Here is a 16,317-nt window from a genome sequence, read left to right as displayed (position 1 = left end):
CTCCTTGGATACCAGCCCAACAGTGTGAGCCGTTGGTTTTTCTCACCGCCCAAACCCCTCTCCGTGATTCCTGACCTCTCCACACCACCCATATTCCCTTCCCAGGGCTTCTGGAAAGGTCCACCATGTGACCTGGGATGAGACCTGCCCACTCTGGGCCTCAGTCTCCCTATTATCAAATAACGGGGTTGGCCTTTTCCAGGACTTTTCTGGTCCAAACTGGCCCATTTGTGAAACGATCACTCCACTCTCCCACCCTACAACCCTCTACGACTCCCCAGGACCTCAGCCGAGTGAATGAATGAATGAATGAATGAGTGGGAGAACGGGGGCCAGGCCAGCCACACAGCATGTGCCTGCTCTTTGCTCTCAGCCCTGTCCCCAAGGCCACGGGAGACAAAATGAGTCCCAAGCACTAAGGGGAAAAATTTTAAAAAAAGTCCCCAAGGAAGAGGTGGGCAGGCTCCCAAGAAGAATCTTGGCCACAAGTCTTTCCGAGTCCCCGGCCACTGCGGCGTGGATGGGTTCCAGCTGGACGAGGCGGCCATCCATCACGGCCGGACTTTATATGAAGCTATTAAATGCCAAGGACCGTCCCCAGGGATCCTGTGTGCCTCTGGGCTTCAGTGACCCGTGGGATCCCAGGGGACCTGGCCGGCTGGGAGTCAGGGGACACAGGGAGGTTCAGGCAGGGGCTGGCACTCCAGAGAGAGAGGAGACGTGGGGTCAGAACGCGGTGGACACACACACACACACACACACACACACACACACACACACCCTCCTGCCTTTGCACACCCACCAAAGAGGTGCCCACACAGTCCTTAAGCTCCAGAGGCGAATCACAATCGGAACACATTCTACCAGGGCAGAGGGAGGACCCACGTCATCCATGTGTAATAAAACGCAGGTTGAAATAAGGAGTCGGAAGGGAAAGAAGTGGGGAGCGAAGAGTATGTGGGGGGCAGAGGCCTCTCTGGGTCAAGCCTTCTGAAAACAAAAAAAAAGAAAAAGAATGAAACGAGGGTTCAACCTGGAGGATCCGTGAGCCAGGCAGCTAATGCAGGCAGTGCAAAGGTCCTGGGGCAGGTCCGTGCCTGGTGTGTGGTGAGGACCAGCCAGGAAGCCAGCGTGGCTGGAGGTGAGTGAGCTAGGGGGTCGCAGGAGGTGTCAGGTCAAGTGAGGACCACGGAAGGCTGTGGAGCACAGGAAAGGACGGATCTGACTTGGGTTTTGAATAAGAGCCCTGTGATCTCAGCGACTCGGGAGGCTGAGGCAGGAGGATCGAGAGTTCCAAGCCAGCCTCAGCCAAAGCGAGGCCCTGAGCAGCTCAGGGAGACCCTGTCTCTAAATAAAATGCAAAATAGGGCTGGGGAGGGGGCTCAGTGGTGGAATGACCCTGAATTCAATCTCCAGTTACTCCCCCCACCCCAAAAAAGAAAAAAGAAACAGAGTTTATTACAAAATCAAAGGGCCTGGGGGCCGTGAAAGCAACCGGTAATTGGACTGGATGTCATAGGAATTGGGAGGGGGGACTCTGGACACCTGGGGGCCTCGGCTCTGCTTCCTGACTGTGGTTGGCAGAGAACACAGACCCAGGGCTTCGAGAGCTCTTGAGTTTTCCCAAGAAACCAGAGATTCTGGTTTGTTTGTTTTTTTTTTTTTTTTTTTTAGATGAAATCTGATTCTGAAATGTCAGCAGGGATTTCACATTTGTTTAAAGTCCTGTCTGGACCAAGTGTCATCGTGAGCAAAGCCCAAACCATTCTGTTTGATGTATTTTGCTACAATTCGATTTAATTCAGAGGCTGGGCCTGGAGCTCAGGGGTAGAGGCCGTGTTTAGCATGCACCAGGCTCCGGGCTCCGTCCCAGCACCTCCCAACACACACAGACACACACACACACACACAAATCAAGAAAAATCAAATTCAACTTAGAGCCATTAGGAACTTCAGCAAATGACCTTAGTTGCTGAGGCTGGCTTTGAACTCGCGATCCTCCTGCCTCAGCCTCCCGAGGGGCTGGGATGACAGATGTGCACCATGGCACCCGGCCTGAGTGGGGATTTGAACCCAGGCTGCCTGGCTCCACAGCTCACGTGAGTCCAGGTGTCCCTAACTGACCTCAGACCCGCTAACTTGCGATCCTCCTGCCTCAGCCTCCCCCCTGGCTGGGTTTCCAGGCGTGGGCCGCTCCTTCACTCAAGATTGACTGATAAAGGGACCGTCTTTTCTCCCAAGTGCTGTGGCTCTTTTGAGGCCACTGTCAAAGCCAAGGCATGTCAAATACTACTGTTCCCATCTCACCAACTCTGACAGCCATGAGCAAGCAGGTTCTGGCCTGAGCCTCGTGGAGGCCACTTAAACTGTTGATTAATTGACTCCAAAGCCACTTCTGAGATTTTCTTTCAGGTTTTTAGTTTTTTTTTCCCCATTTTCCTCAGCTTTCTTAAAGTCCGTTTGGTCGAGATCAGTTCTTTCCTAATTAAAATCTGTGATGGAGATTTGCTTCATCCATCAGACTGATTGTAGCTGACTTTGTGGACAACTTCAATACTTCACTCGCGGTGGATTCCCCTGCTGGGCTATTATTTCTGCCAACTCCGATTCTCCTTGGACAGATTTTTTTTTTTTTTCCGCACAACTTCGTGTTGGCATGGAGATCTGATTCTCTCGTCAATTTTTAGATCGATGGCTATTTTTACTGTGCACGGTTTTAGCCAATGTCAGTTTTATTTCGTGTCGATTACTCCTACTAGCAGTGTTGGGTGGGGGGGGGAGAGGGAAATTGGATCAGAGACAAACGGCCCGTGTTTATTTCTTAGGAAATGTGGGACAAAGGGACACATGTCCCTGAGTCTGAAAAAAGAAGACAAAGGAGGAAAGATTCAGAGAAAGAGAGAAGGGAACAGGCAGACAAAGAGAGGCGTGGACGACGTGGTTTGTCTCTAGCAGCTCGGGAGGCTGAGGCAGGAGGATCGTGAGTTCCAAGCCAGCCTCAGCCAAAGCAGCTCAGGGAGACCCTGTCTCTAAATAAAATGCAAAATAGGGCTGGGGACGGGGCTCAGGGGTGGAGTGGCCCTGGGTTCAATCCCTGGTACCAAAAAAGAAAAGTTGGTCCTCAATGTGGCGGTATTAAAGGTTGGAGCCTCTACGAGGTGGGGCTTCATGGCCAATTTAGTTGGGTCACTGTGAATCTCTCGCCTGTTCTGCACCCTCTCACACCACTGTGACGCCATCTGCATGAGGCCCTCACCAGAGCCCCGCAGATGTTAGCACCAGGTTCTTTGATCTCTAATACATTGAGCCAAATATACCTCTTTTCTTTACAAATCACCCAGCCTCGGGTATTTTGTTATAGCAACGGAAAGCAGACTAATACAACGTGTGAGATGAAGGTTTAGCTCGGGGCTGCTCAGCAGAGTCAAAAAGCAGTGTCTATCTACTGGTCCCCGTGTCCTAGTCTTTGTCTAGATTGTCCCACCTTCAGGCCATTGCCTAAGCCATCAGCCCAGCCTTCAAGGCCCTTCTCTACTTGATACTCAGCAATCAATTAGCCATACGTCATCCCTGATGTGACAGAAGACCTGTCTTGTGCTTTCTGCATCTTTTTTCTTTTTTTTTTTTTTTTTTTTTGTAGTATAAGGGATCGAACCCAGGGATGCTCTACTGCTGAGCCCCGTCCCCAGCCCTTTTTATTTTTTATTTAGAGACAGGGTCTCAGTGAGTTGCTTAGGGCCTCGCTGCTGCTGAGGCTGGCTTTGAACTCGCGATCCTCCTGCCTCAGCCTCCGGAGCAGCGGGGATGACAGGTGCGTGCCACAGCACCTACATTTCTCTCTGTGTTTTTAAAACATCCTTTCTGTCAACTTCAAGGGCCTCTGCGTGAGGAGATAAGTTGCTGGACTGTACTGGTTTGGACGTTGAATGTCCCCCTAAAGCCTGTGTGTTGAGATTTGGCCCAGGGGGATGCTGTTACCTAGGAGGTATGGCCTGAGGGGACAGCCTTAGGTCACTAGAAGCATGTCTTTGAAATGGACTGTGGGACCCCAGGCTCCTTTTCTTCTTTTTTCTTCCTGGTTGGTGAAGTGACTGGCTTTGCTCCATGTACCCTCTCCATGACATGCTGCCTCATAGACAGTGACCCCAAACCATGGGCCACTCCGTCTTGGGTCACAACAGCCAAAACCATGAGCCAGAATAAACAAACCTTTTCTCTTACAAAGTAAGTACCTCAGATATTTTGTTATAGCAACTGGAAGCTGACTGATACGGACGTGCAGGCCCCTCATCAAACTAAAAGTCCTTTCCAGACGGGAGGGATTCGGGGGATGTCGGTGGTTGGTACCCAAGTGCCAACCACCACCACCCAAGGCACAGGTTTGGTGGAGATGCCACTATGAAACTGAGACAGCCACAGCTCTGGCCTCACACCAACCTGCACCCAGAGCAGAGGCCAAGGTGGCTTCCCTCCCTGAGGCTCGGGTTCTAGAACATTCCTCTGGGCTTAGCTCTGTGCTAACAATAGGAGTGCAGGGAGCCCTCCTCAGATATCAGCTTCTCCAGGATGCCACCGAGCAGAGAGGGGACCCCTCCCTGCAACCCAGGCTCCCCGGTGGCAGAAGCAGCTGGCACCCTGTGTCCTTTCATGCCATGGCTGTGCTGGGGGCCAGAATGGGCAGCGGGCTGAGCCTGTCCAGCACACACATGATGGTCTCCTCTGTCCCTAATCACTGTGGTTCTCGTGTCATTCAATGTCACCCTGGGACACAGTGGTTGGTGGCTAAATTATCACCTGCCAGGGCTCAGTCAGACTGCTGGCTCCAACGTGGGACTTCCGGCAGCACGCAGGGGCTGTGTCCCCGCCAGCTGGGGGGACCCTGCAGGGTGGGGGCTGGGGCACCCAGGGCAGAGGCCAATCACGCCCAAGAAGCTTCCCTTCCTCTCCCGCTGTGGACGCCATGAGGCCCCACCTCCTTGCAGTAGGAAAAAGACAGTCACAGGTCATTGAGTGACTTCGCCCTGTGGAATAAATAACTCTGCTTCATTTTGTGTCTACTCAGACAGGCTGGAGTGTCCAGTTGTTCGGCCAAATGCAAGCCCGGATGTGATGGGGAAGGCGGAGGTGGAGTTCAGTAGATTCCGTTCATGAATGTGGGTGGGCCTTACCCAATCAGTGGACGGTCTTAAGAGCAAAGACCAAGGTCCATTAAAGAAGGAAGAACCGCTTTCAATACTGCAATGAAGAGACCTGGCGGGAGCCTGCCGGGCCTGCCCTGGAGGTTTCTGACCATGAGCGCCAGAATCACGCGAGGCCCGTTCCTTAAAATTAATCTCAATGGGAGATGATAGACACACAGAGACAGGAAATAGACACATAGATATGATAGGCAGATGTGATAGAAAGACAGACACACAGACAGGAGATAGACGGATATAACAGACATGATGGGTAAGTAGAGTGACTGATGGGATGGATTCTGTTTCTCTGGAGGATTCTTGATACAGCCCTTCCTGAAGCTGATCTGAGCCACGAGGGTCTCTTTCTTGCTCAGGCCAGTTGAAGTGGGGTTTCTGTCACTTCTAACCAAGTGCTGCCATGTTACCTGCCTCCCCAGAAAGGGATGGGGAGGAACGGATGGCTGTGGCTCGGATGATAGGGTTTGGGCTGGCTTCTGTGTTGGGATCTGGTGTCTGCAAGCTTGGAAATAGACAGGAGGAGAGGAGAGACTCGGGGAGAGGAGAGAGATGCCAACCAGGGGAACAGGAAACTGTGTCACTTCTCATCTGTCAGGGACTCTTCCCAGTCTCAGGGCATGAGCACCCCACAGCTTCACCAAAACATCAGCTTCCTGGCAGGTGTCCCGCTGTGGCTTGCAGTTCTATCTCCCCGAAGGAGGGACGAGAGGCAGTTGGAGCATCTTTCCATACACTCACTGGCCACCTGGACTGGCTCCTTTGTGAAGCAACCGCTCAAGTCTGTGGCTCAATGTTTCGTATTGGGTTGTCTTTTTTCTTGTTGATTTGTTGATGCTCTTTATATATTGTGGGCACAAGACCTTCACGGACAGCCTATGCTAAATCAGAGGTCACCCACAGGACTTATTTACACTGGGATGGATCCGAAGGGATCTTTGGCCCAAGTCACAAAGTCCTTCAGGGTTGGATGTTTTAGCAATATCTGACCCTCACACATAAGATTGCCGGAAAGATTCAAGCACAGACCTGGCGGGAGCCTGTCCTGGGAGGTTTCTGACCATGAGCGCTAGAATCACGCTAGAGTAAGAAGGCATAAGGTCAAGGGAAAGGAGGAAATGGTCAAGACCCAAGCCAGAGCTGGGTGCGGTGGCCCACGCCTGCAATCCCAGCAGCTCGGGAGGCTGAGGCAGGAGGATCATGAGTTCAAAGCCAGCCTCAGCAACTTAGCAAGGCCCTAAGCAACTCAGCAACATCCTGTCTCTAAAGAAAATATAAAAATGGGCTGGGGATGGGGGCTCATGGTTGAGCACCCCTGGGTTCCATCCTCAGTACCAAAAAATAAAAAATAAAAAGAAAGAACTAAGCCAGAATTGTCACCTGCTTTAACTTCTTGTGGCCTAGCACCCAAAGTCCTATTCCCCAAAGCACCCCCCCCCAAGGTCCTAGGGCAAGAACGGGCCCCCTAGTAGCTGCCCAGTTAACACGGCATAGCTCACCTGGACCATCGCCTTGACTGGATTCAGAGACACTGAAGGGGAAGGGGGTGTGTCCAGGAATGATTGGCATGTGGGAGAGCCAATGGAAGCGGAGACCCTCCCTAAGCCTGGGAAGCATCATCCAATAGGATGGTGGCTTGGATTCAATAAAAGTTACAGACCAAGAAAGGGCCCCGCAGATGCAGCCCGGTTGATCCCCCCTGTTCTGGGGCCTCAGCTGCTGGGTCCTCCCGCCTGCAGACTGGCCACTGTGGACCCTCCAGCTCCTGGTCACCTAAGCCAGCCTAATAAGTCCCCCTTTTATAATCATCCCTTCTGCTGATTCTGACCTTCTGGTCTACCCATCTGATGCTGGCAGGTCTGGAGAGCCTTCCAGAATAGGGGGGTCCTTTCAGCAGCCACAGTGACAGGGGGGCCACCAGTCACTGGACAGTCCAGGCTGGTTTCACCTACCTCAGAGAGAAGCCAAAGGCTCAGGGGGGGTCTTCATCAACCAAAGCTCAGCTGGGGGTGCACAGGGAGGGGAAGGCCTGGACCTCCCCAGGGGGCATCTGAGCAACCGCTGGGTGTGTGGCAGGAAATTGGGTTAAAGCAGGAATAATGAGCTCATTACCCTCCTCGCCAGACTCTCCCCGCACACGCAAGCCGTGCTGCCGACTGTCACCGCCTGCTTGGATCCAGGCGCAGTGGGACCGTTGTGAGATATTTTATTTATGTGTCATGCATATTTATTAGGCAGAAGTAAATACATGAGCCGTCTGCCATCTGCAGCCACCAGCCCATGCCAAGATCCCTCCCTCTTCCTCAATGGGATGATGGACGCCAGCAAAGCCCAGAACCTCCAAGGAGGAGGGGCACATTTTTAGGAGAATTCCCTCCACAGTCTGAGCACCCCTAGAATTGGACTCACCCCCCCCCACCACCCAGAGGAAATGGAGGCCAGGCACTGTGCTCGGCCATTTGCCCATGTCTCATCCTCCCAGCAACCTTGTAAAGGTGGGCCTAACGTCATCTTTGCTACGGAGGTTCAGAGAGGTTGGGTCACTTGCTCGGGGTCACACAGCAAGTTCTGGGATGTGGTGGGAAGAAAGGCTGGGCCAGAAGAGATTGGGAGCCGGATTGGCACTCGTTATGCGGGGTGTGCGTATGTTTCCTTAATTCTTCTGGCTCTTCTTAGTTGGAAGGGAAAATAAAAATACTAACAGAGCAGCCTCCCCACCATGGGGTTGTGCGGAGAATCAGATCACCGCCCATCCAAATCCTGAGTGTCTTTCAACCCCACCTGGAGGTTTCTGTCTCTATGAAGGGGCCCCAGGAGCCCCATGGCTGTGCCAGACAGGTTGGATGAGCCAGGCACATCAGGGGACTTCTCAGACCCTCAGTTTCTTCCTCTGTAAAATGGAACAAATATTTGGGTGGGAGGGATGCAGACTGCAAGGAAGGATCTCACAGATGCACAGAGGCAGTGAGGTAGGGGAGGAGCCAAGATATGGAAAGGTGCTGCAAGCCCAGAGAGGGATGGTGATTTGCCCAGAGACACACAGCCTTTAAACTGCAGGGAGTCCTGGGCCACCTGCCTCCCCCACTGTGAAAACAGAGCCCAGGGCGCTGAGCCCAGCAGCCTGCAAGCTCAGCTGGGCCCTGAATCTTTTATGAAGCTCCTGCTCACGGGCCCTACCTTGTGGCCTCAATGCCTCTGGGTCCCTGAAGGGACTCTGCATTCAATTAAGTGCAGAATCCAATTGAATTGTTCTTGATTGTCCCCAAGGGGCCACCTGCCATCTCCTCCTCTCTCTTCAAGCAAACATGATATGAATTTAAAAAAAATTTTTTAAAAAGAGATTTGATTTCATGAATCTCTCTGTCGTTGATGTTTCCTGATGCCTCTGGGAGGCACAACTGGCCGTTTCTCACATGGGGATGGTTCAAAGCCAACGCAGACTCAGGGGGACCCGGTTTCTAGGATCCAGGGAGTTGGGGGAAAGAGAGATCCTAGATGTGCAGAGCCACCTTGGCCCAGGGCCACTGTCCCAGGGAACCCAAGTGACCTGCAGCAAGAAGGAAGCAGGTTAGACTTGAAGGAGGACCGTAAGCAGCCCCAAGGGAAATCCGGGTGGCCAGTGCATCTCAGTCCCTGACTTCCTTCCTGAGCCGTAATGGTAAGGAGACAGCTGGCGACATGGCACCCGCTAGGTGACCCCCCCCCCCCCCGTACCCCGCTCGTTCCTCACACCTCCCTGGGGGGAAGGAGGAGGAAACCCAAGGTCCATTCAGCCTTAAGAGGTGACAGGGAGGGACAGTGATGCAAAGTGAAGGGAGAGAGGCTCGGGTCACGCGTTGGCCTCCTGCTGTCAGCCCCCCAGCCTGGCCCCATCCTCTCCTGCTGCTGGGTGGTGGCCTCAGAGGCCAGGAGTGGCTGCTGCCGCTCATCCCCAGCCCTTCTGATATTTTATTCAGAGCCAGGGTCTCCCTGAGTTGCTTAGGGCCTCGCTAAGTTGCTGAGGCTGGCCTCCAACTTGCGATCCTCCTGCCTCAGCCTCCCAAGCCGCTGGGATGACGGGGCCCAGTCCTGTGTGAACTCTTAGTTAATCGTGCACCTGTTATGGCCACTCCCCTGCTCCCTAAGCCCAGAGACCCCGTCTGGTCCTTTAGGGCTCATTCCCCCCCACACACATGCTTAGGCAGTGACTGGTACAAACTAGTTAATTATAGAATCAACGAAGAAGTGTAGGAATCAGCTGCCAGGACCCAGGTAGGAGGGAGGCAGGTCACAGGGAGGTCACAGGGAGGCAGGTCTCCCCCTTGGAGGTCAGCTTCCTGCATCCACAGTGCTGGGACTGCTGGGTGTGGTGGTGGCCCACGCCTGTCCTCCCAGTGGCTTGGGAGGCTGAGGCAGGAGGATTGCCAGTTGGAGGCCAGCCTCCGCCACTTAGCGAGGCCCTGAGACCCTGTCTGTAAATATAAGATATAAAAAGGGGCTGGGGACAGAGCTCTGGGGTTAAGCATCCCCTGGGCTCAATCCCTGGGTGGGTGGTAGGAGATCCCTTTCCCGAGGGGGAGGGAGGAGGAGCAGGAGGAACAGAAACACTCCAAGAGATAATGTGACTATTAAAGTGACAAGTGTAAGAAATAACATCTGCAGGGGGGACGCCTACGCAAGCTGACGGCAGCTGCGGGGAAGCGGGGTCACACGGAAGCCTTATGTACGGAAGCAATAGGCGGGAAACAACCTTGCTGTCCAGCTATAGGGGAGCCGGTAATTAACCATCCCCAGCATGGGCACTCGAGGTGAGCCCTGCTACAGGAAGATTTTTTGGATAATTCAGGGACGTGCTGGCCCTGGATTGCCAAGCAGAGAGAAAGCAAAACATAAAACCACATGTGTAGTAAGGGCAATAAAAATAGAAATAATAATAATAATAATAATAATAACAACAACAACAAAAATAACCCCCCCAAAATAAAACAAAACACTAGAGAGGGATATACCAGAGAGCCCTGGGGGATGGGATGATTGTAGTATTTTCCTTCATCTCTACCTTTTATTATCAAAATGGTCTCCACATTTAACAATTTCATGTTGAATCTTAAGAAAAAAAAATCACTTAGTATAGAAGGTTACTGTTCTTTTTAAATTAAAAAAAAAAATTGGTATCAAGGATTCATCCCAGGGATGCTTAAGCCCTGAGCCCTGTCCCCAGCTGGTTTTTATATTTTATTGAGAGACAGGGTCTCGCCGAGTCACTTAGGGTCTCACTAAGTTGCTGAGGCTGGCCTCCAACTTGCGATCCTCCTGCCTCAGCCTCCTGAGCTGCTGGGATGACAGACATGCACCACCGCGCCTGGTGGTTACTGTTATTTTTTTAACAATAGTCAGAGGCCTGAGAAATGTGTACCGAACAGGGCTGGGTGGAAAGGGAGGGGGGCATTGCAATTTTTTTTAAAATTCATGTTGCTGTGTTTAATCATTAATATAGTTTAAATGTCCAATGAGCATTTTACAAGATTTTTTTTATTAGAAACAGAAAAGGAAGGACTATGGAATTTTGAAGGCCAATAGAAGGGTGGACGGTCCACTCCTGAGGTGCTGCAGAGCATCCCAAGACAAGAGATGGAGCATGCGTACGTGCGTGTGTGTCTGGTTACTGTCCCTGCATCCCAAAGCCACAGAGTTCAATAATGCAGATCCACTCTAATGACCTTATGTAAACCTAATCCCTTTCCCTAGGACCCAGCCCTAAGCATCACCTTCATCACCTCATTAACATAATGAGGTGTGGTGGTGCACACCTTAATCCCAGTGGCTTGGGAGGCTGAGGCAGGAGGATCACAAGTTGGAGGCCAGCCTCAGCCACTTAGCCAGACCCTCAAAATGAAAAATAAAAAGGGTGGGGATGTAGCTCAGTGGTAAAGTCTCCCTGGGTTCAATCCTCAGCACCACCACCCCCAAAATTTTTTTCCCCTCATCCTCTGGAGAAGGCTGCCTGGGTGTGGCCTCTGCACCCCACTCAGGAGGCCGGCAAGCTGAACCTCTGGGGTCCAGAGCGCAGAGTTCCCAGAGGCCTCCGCGGCTGCGATAGCCAATGACCATAAAACCCAAGACACACAGAGGGAGGTCTGCGCTTAGCCTGGTTTATACTTACGAGAAGCAGAAAATATAGCAAAAGCAGATCCCCAGTTAGCAGGATCTAACTAACATCCGGGGTCTCAGGCTCCCGGGCCTCCCCTGGGCTCCTGGGCTGACCCTCCCTCCTTTGGACACTGTCCTCCTCACCTGGAGCCTAACAGAGCCCGACCAAAGGATCTCAGAGGGAGGGTCCTTCCTGCTGGCCTCACCCCCTGGGGTCCCTTCCCACCCACTGAAGGGGACTCGTTGTTAATTTAGCCTCCCTGTGAGATACAGTGGCCTACCCTGTCTTCAGGGAAGAATTCTTTTCTCACCCCCCAAATCAATTACTCCCCCACACGGGGTTCCCCTCCTGGGCTTCCAGCATCTAGCTAGATGTTTCCCTAGAATAGACATCAGAAAGGACCAGCGGGGTCAAAGAGTGTCTCTCTACAGCACTTTCTAGCTCCACAGGTAGCTGTCTAATTCGCTTCCCACTCACTGCACGTGTGCGTCGGGTTCTCCCAAGGTCACAACCAAGAAGAGGTGCTACAAATTTTTTTTTGTACCAGGGATGGAACCTTGGGGTGCTTAACCCCTGAGCCCCATCCCCAGCCCTTTTTATTTTATTTTATTTTGGGGGGTATTTTATTTAGAGACAGGGTCCCACTGAGTTGCTGAGGCTGGCTTTGAACTCGTGATCCTCCTGCCTCAGTCTCCCGAGAGCCGCTGGTTGTTGACAGGCATGCACCACCACCCCCGCCACGAATTTTTTTAATTTCCTCCTAAAACTGATATTGTGCGGCGGGCGCTCTGAGCATTTTTTCCTAGCATTCGCAGAACGATCCCCTGAAAGGGTGAGATTCTCCATCTTTCATCCTGTTTTGGCCATTTGAGTTTCTCCTTGTAATAACTTTCTTCTCACATCTCTCACCATCCCTCTTAGATTGCTTATCTTTTCTTATTGATTTGCAGGAGATCTTTATGTGCACAGGATATTATTCCTTATCAGTGATGCACAGTCATAAATACTGCCCCACGTGGTCTGTGGCAGGTCTTTGAAACGTGTGAGTGCTTTTTTTTTTTTTTTTGTACCAAGGACTGAACCCAGGGGTGCTTAACCACTGAGCCACATCCTCAGTCCTTTTTATTTTTTATTTTTATTTTGAGACAAGGTCTTGGTAAGTTGCTGAGGGCCTCACTGAGTTGCCAGAGCTGAAGAAATCTGTAAAGCTATATTTTTTAAAGATTTTTTTTAGTTGTCGATAGACCTTTATTTTATTTATCTATATGTGGTGCTGAGAATCGAACCCCGTGCCTCACACATACCAGGCAAGTGCTCTACCACCGAGCCCCGAGTCCCAGCCTGTAAAGCTATATTTTAATTTATATTTTACTTCTTCTTTGCAAACTGGGAGCTCAGACTGTCGTTTCAGCAGCCTGGTCGTGGGGCCACAGTAAAGGAAGGAGGTGGAAAAGTCAGCTCCAGGTCCGACTCAAAGCAGGTGCTCAAAAAATGTAGTAGCTGCTCAATAAATCTGCTCAATAAATCTGTGTTCGGCTGGGCACTGCAGTGCACACCTGCCCTCCTGGTGGCTTGGGAGGCTGAGGCAGGAGGATCACCAGTTTAAGACCAACTTGAAATAAAAAAATAAAAGGGGCTGGGGATGGGGCTCAGTGGTAAAGGGCCTCTGGGTTCAATCCCTAGTACCAAAAAAATGAAATGAAATGAAATGAAAAGGCAGGTTCCTACCCTTCCCTTCTCTGTTCCATTCATGGCTCATTTAATGAGCACCTACTATATTCTGGCTCCTGAGCTCTTCTAAGGAAAAAAATCAGAAAATCTGGCAAGTTGAGCCAAGGCACCTATGAGTCCTACATCTTCTGGTTCAACTTTATCCCTCAAGCCCAATGCACCCCTTTAGTGCACTCAGATTTATTTATTGAGCAGCTACTACATACCAGGCAATGTGGTAGTCAGCCAGCTGGGATACAGTGGAGAGAATCACATAGATGGGGATTGTAGCTCTCGTGTCACTTATATAGTAGGGGATCAAAAGGACATAAAGTATGTCACAAAGTCAGGCAGTATAAAGGGTTGGGAAGAAAAGAAATCTACAGAGCCAAAGGACAGCTATTCTAGATGGGATGGTCAGGGAAGGCCTCTCTGCCGAGGATACAATTGCCTAAATCTAAAGGAGCCAAGCAGTGGAAGATTGATTGCAAAAAAACAGATGTAGCAAGTGCAAAAGTCCTGGGGCTCCTTCTCTCATCGTTTGTGTCTCTGGAAGTATTTCAGTGTGAGATTCCTCCCGTAAATAACGAAGCAGGGTGGAGACTGTTTAGACAGTTGTTGCTGAGGCTGGCTTTGAACTTGCGATCCTCCTGCCTCAGCCTCCTCCTGAGCTGCTGTGAAATTCTCAGGGGGGCGCTGTCCAGGGTGCTGAAGTGCGCATGTTGCACCAGGCAGCTTAAAAACATTTTAAAAATAATTTCCAAGCCTACCCGGGCTACTGCAGTGGCAAACCAATTGCAAAGGAAACACTTTGCTGAGTTTCTGTGGTTGCTGTTCTTTTGGAATAAAATCGGAACATAGGCTCCTTGTCCTTTTACGCACAAAAAAAGAAAAGGGGATACTATTATTTGAAAGAAGAAGGGAGTTGGGGGAGGAAAAAAACCCCAGATTTCCTTGCTCCTACCACCCTTCTCGGCTGGGGTGGGGGTGGGGGGCCCTTCTGCAACGCTGACGTCATGGTCCACGTCACGGAGACCAACTTCCGCCATGCACAGCTCCAGGTGCCTGTTTGGAGGCCCCAGGGGACCTTTCCAATCAGCTCGCGGGGTGGCCATGGCAGGGATGGAGACCCCACCGAGGAGTCTGGCTGCTGCTCCTTGGGTGCCTCTGGGTCCCCTTTGGCCATCTGATTGCAGGCAGTGACAGATGTTTCCCAGCAGGGAGCACGTGAGCTCCAGACGCGCCTTTGTTCAAGTTCGTGCGCACGCACGGGCAGCCACACACGCGCGCACACACACACGCGCGCGCACAGGGGGACCCGGGACCTCCAGCCTCCTGTCCCTGAGCTCCGCATCCCCACAGGGACCATTTGGAACCTGCGCCTGCGGTTCCCACAGACAGATGAGCAGCAGGAGCCCGGGAGCCAATCAAAGTGCGCCCCCTCGTCTTCCCTCGTTGTCTCCTAGGCAACAGGCACAGGGACACATCAGCTAGCTGGGGACCGCAGGGACGCGCGCGCACAGACACCCCTGCGCTCCTAGGCGACCCTGAGTCCAAGCAGGCTGGGCGCGCCCTTCAGCACCCTGGACAGCTCCTCACCTACAGGTCCCCTAGAGGTCCCCCTCTGGCCATCCCTTGACTTTCCCACCTCTGTCGCTTCACCCCTTGTGTCCTGCATCTGCCTGGCGCAGCCGCCATGGGCATCCCTCAAAACCTGGCTCAGCTTTGGAGGCGGCCCAGGCCCTCGGCGGAAGTTCTTCAAAGTCTCCCAGAATGAAATCCACCATCCCAGGGGCATCTTACCTTGGAGGATCATCCGGGGTCCTCCGCTCCTAGCCTCTCATTTCTCCTCCTTGACCACCGTCTCTTCTTTTTCCTGCTCCAACAGGTCAAACTGCCTGACATGACCCCCTGCAGACCAGTAGCTGATCCTCACCCCTGCCTTTTTGCTCTGAATTTGCTAGAAATCTCTCTCTCTCTCTCTCTCTCTCTCTCTCTCTCTCTCTCTCTCTCTCCCTCCCTCCCTCCCTCCCAGGTACTGAACCCAAGGGGTGCTTAACCACTGAGCCCCATCCCCAGCCCTTTTTATTTATTTATTTATTTTTTAGAAACAGGGTCTCCTAAAGTTGGGTCTCTCTAAGTTGCTGAGGCTGGCCTCCACCTTGGGATCCTCCTGCCTCAGCCTCCCAAACTGCTGGGATGACAGGCATGGATCACCGCGCCCAGCTAGGACTTCTCAGCTCAAAAGTCACTTTCAGAGAGGCCTTCCCTGACCCCTCGAGACCCAGTCCCTCCACCACACGTCTCCCTACATTCTTGTGTGGCCAAAACTCACTCCCCCAAAACCTAGCTGACCCCTTACAACTTGGAAATCCGCCCTGGGTCCTCCTTCTCCAGGGACCAATGCACCATATCATTTTCCCACATATGAAGTGAGAGCAGATTTTTTAAAAATCAGGAAGAGCAGGATTACGATTTCTTGTCTTTGTTTCTTTCTTTCAACCCAGGGGTGTGTAACCACTGAGCCACACCGCCAGCCCTTTTTTACATCTTATTTTAAGACAGGATCTATCTCCCTAGGGCTGAGGGCCTTACTAAATGGATGAGGCTGGCCTTAAACTTGGGATCCTAAAGCCTCAGCTTCCTGAGCCGCTGGGATTATGGGCATGTGCCAACGCACCCAGCTCAGGATTAGCATTTCTTGAGCATGTACTATGTGCAGGTTCCTGCACTATAACATGTTAGCAGAGACCTATCATGACCTGCAAGGCTGCCATTGCCATCTTATGAATTAAAACACACACACACACACACACACACACACACACACAAAATCCAAAACTCAAAAAAAAGTGGTATCCCCAAGGTCACACACAGTTGGCACTCAGAGGTGCCCAAGACATCAATCTGATCTCCAAGCCCATTCTATTTCCCCAATGAGTCAACGTGGTCCACAGAGGAACTGGTTTTGCTTAAAACATCCCTCCCACCAGGCACCATGGTGCACGCCTAAAATCCCACTGGTTTGGGAGGCTGAGGCAGGAGGATCACCAGTTGGAGGCCAGCCTTGGCCACTAGGCGAGGCTGTAAGCAAATTAGGGAGACCCTGTCTCAAAAATAATAAGGGCTCGGTGATTGAGCAGCCCTGGGCTCAACCCCCAGCACCAAATAATAATAATCAAATCAAATAAGTCGAACAAGCTTCCCTCCAAGAGATGATGGTCTCCAGCCCCGTCTCTGCTTCTTTCTGCCTCTTTCTGCTCCTCTCATTTGGGACCCAGC

Source organism: Spermophilus citellus (genome assembly GCF_964194105.1).
Source record: "Spermophilus citellus genome assembly, chromosome: 19".
Taxonomy (NCBI): Eukaryota; Metazoa; Chordata; class Mammalia; order Rodentia; family Sciuridae; genus Spermophilus; species Spermophilus citellus.
Note: the sequence above shows the minus strand (reverse complement) of the source record.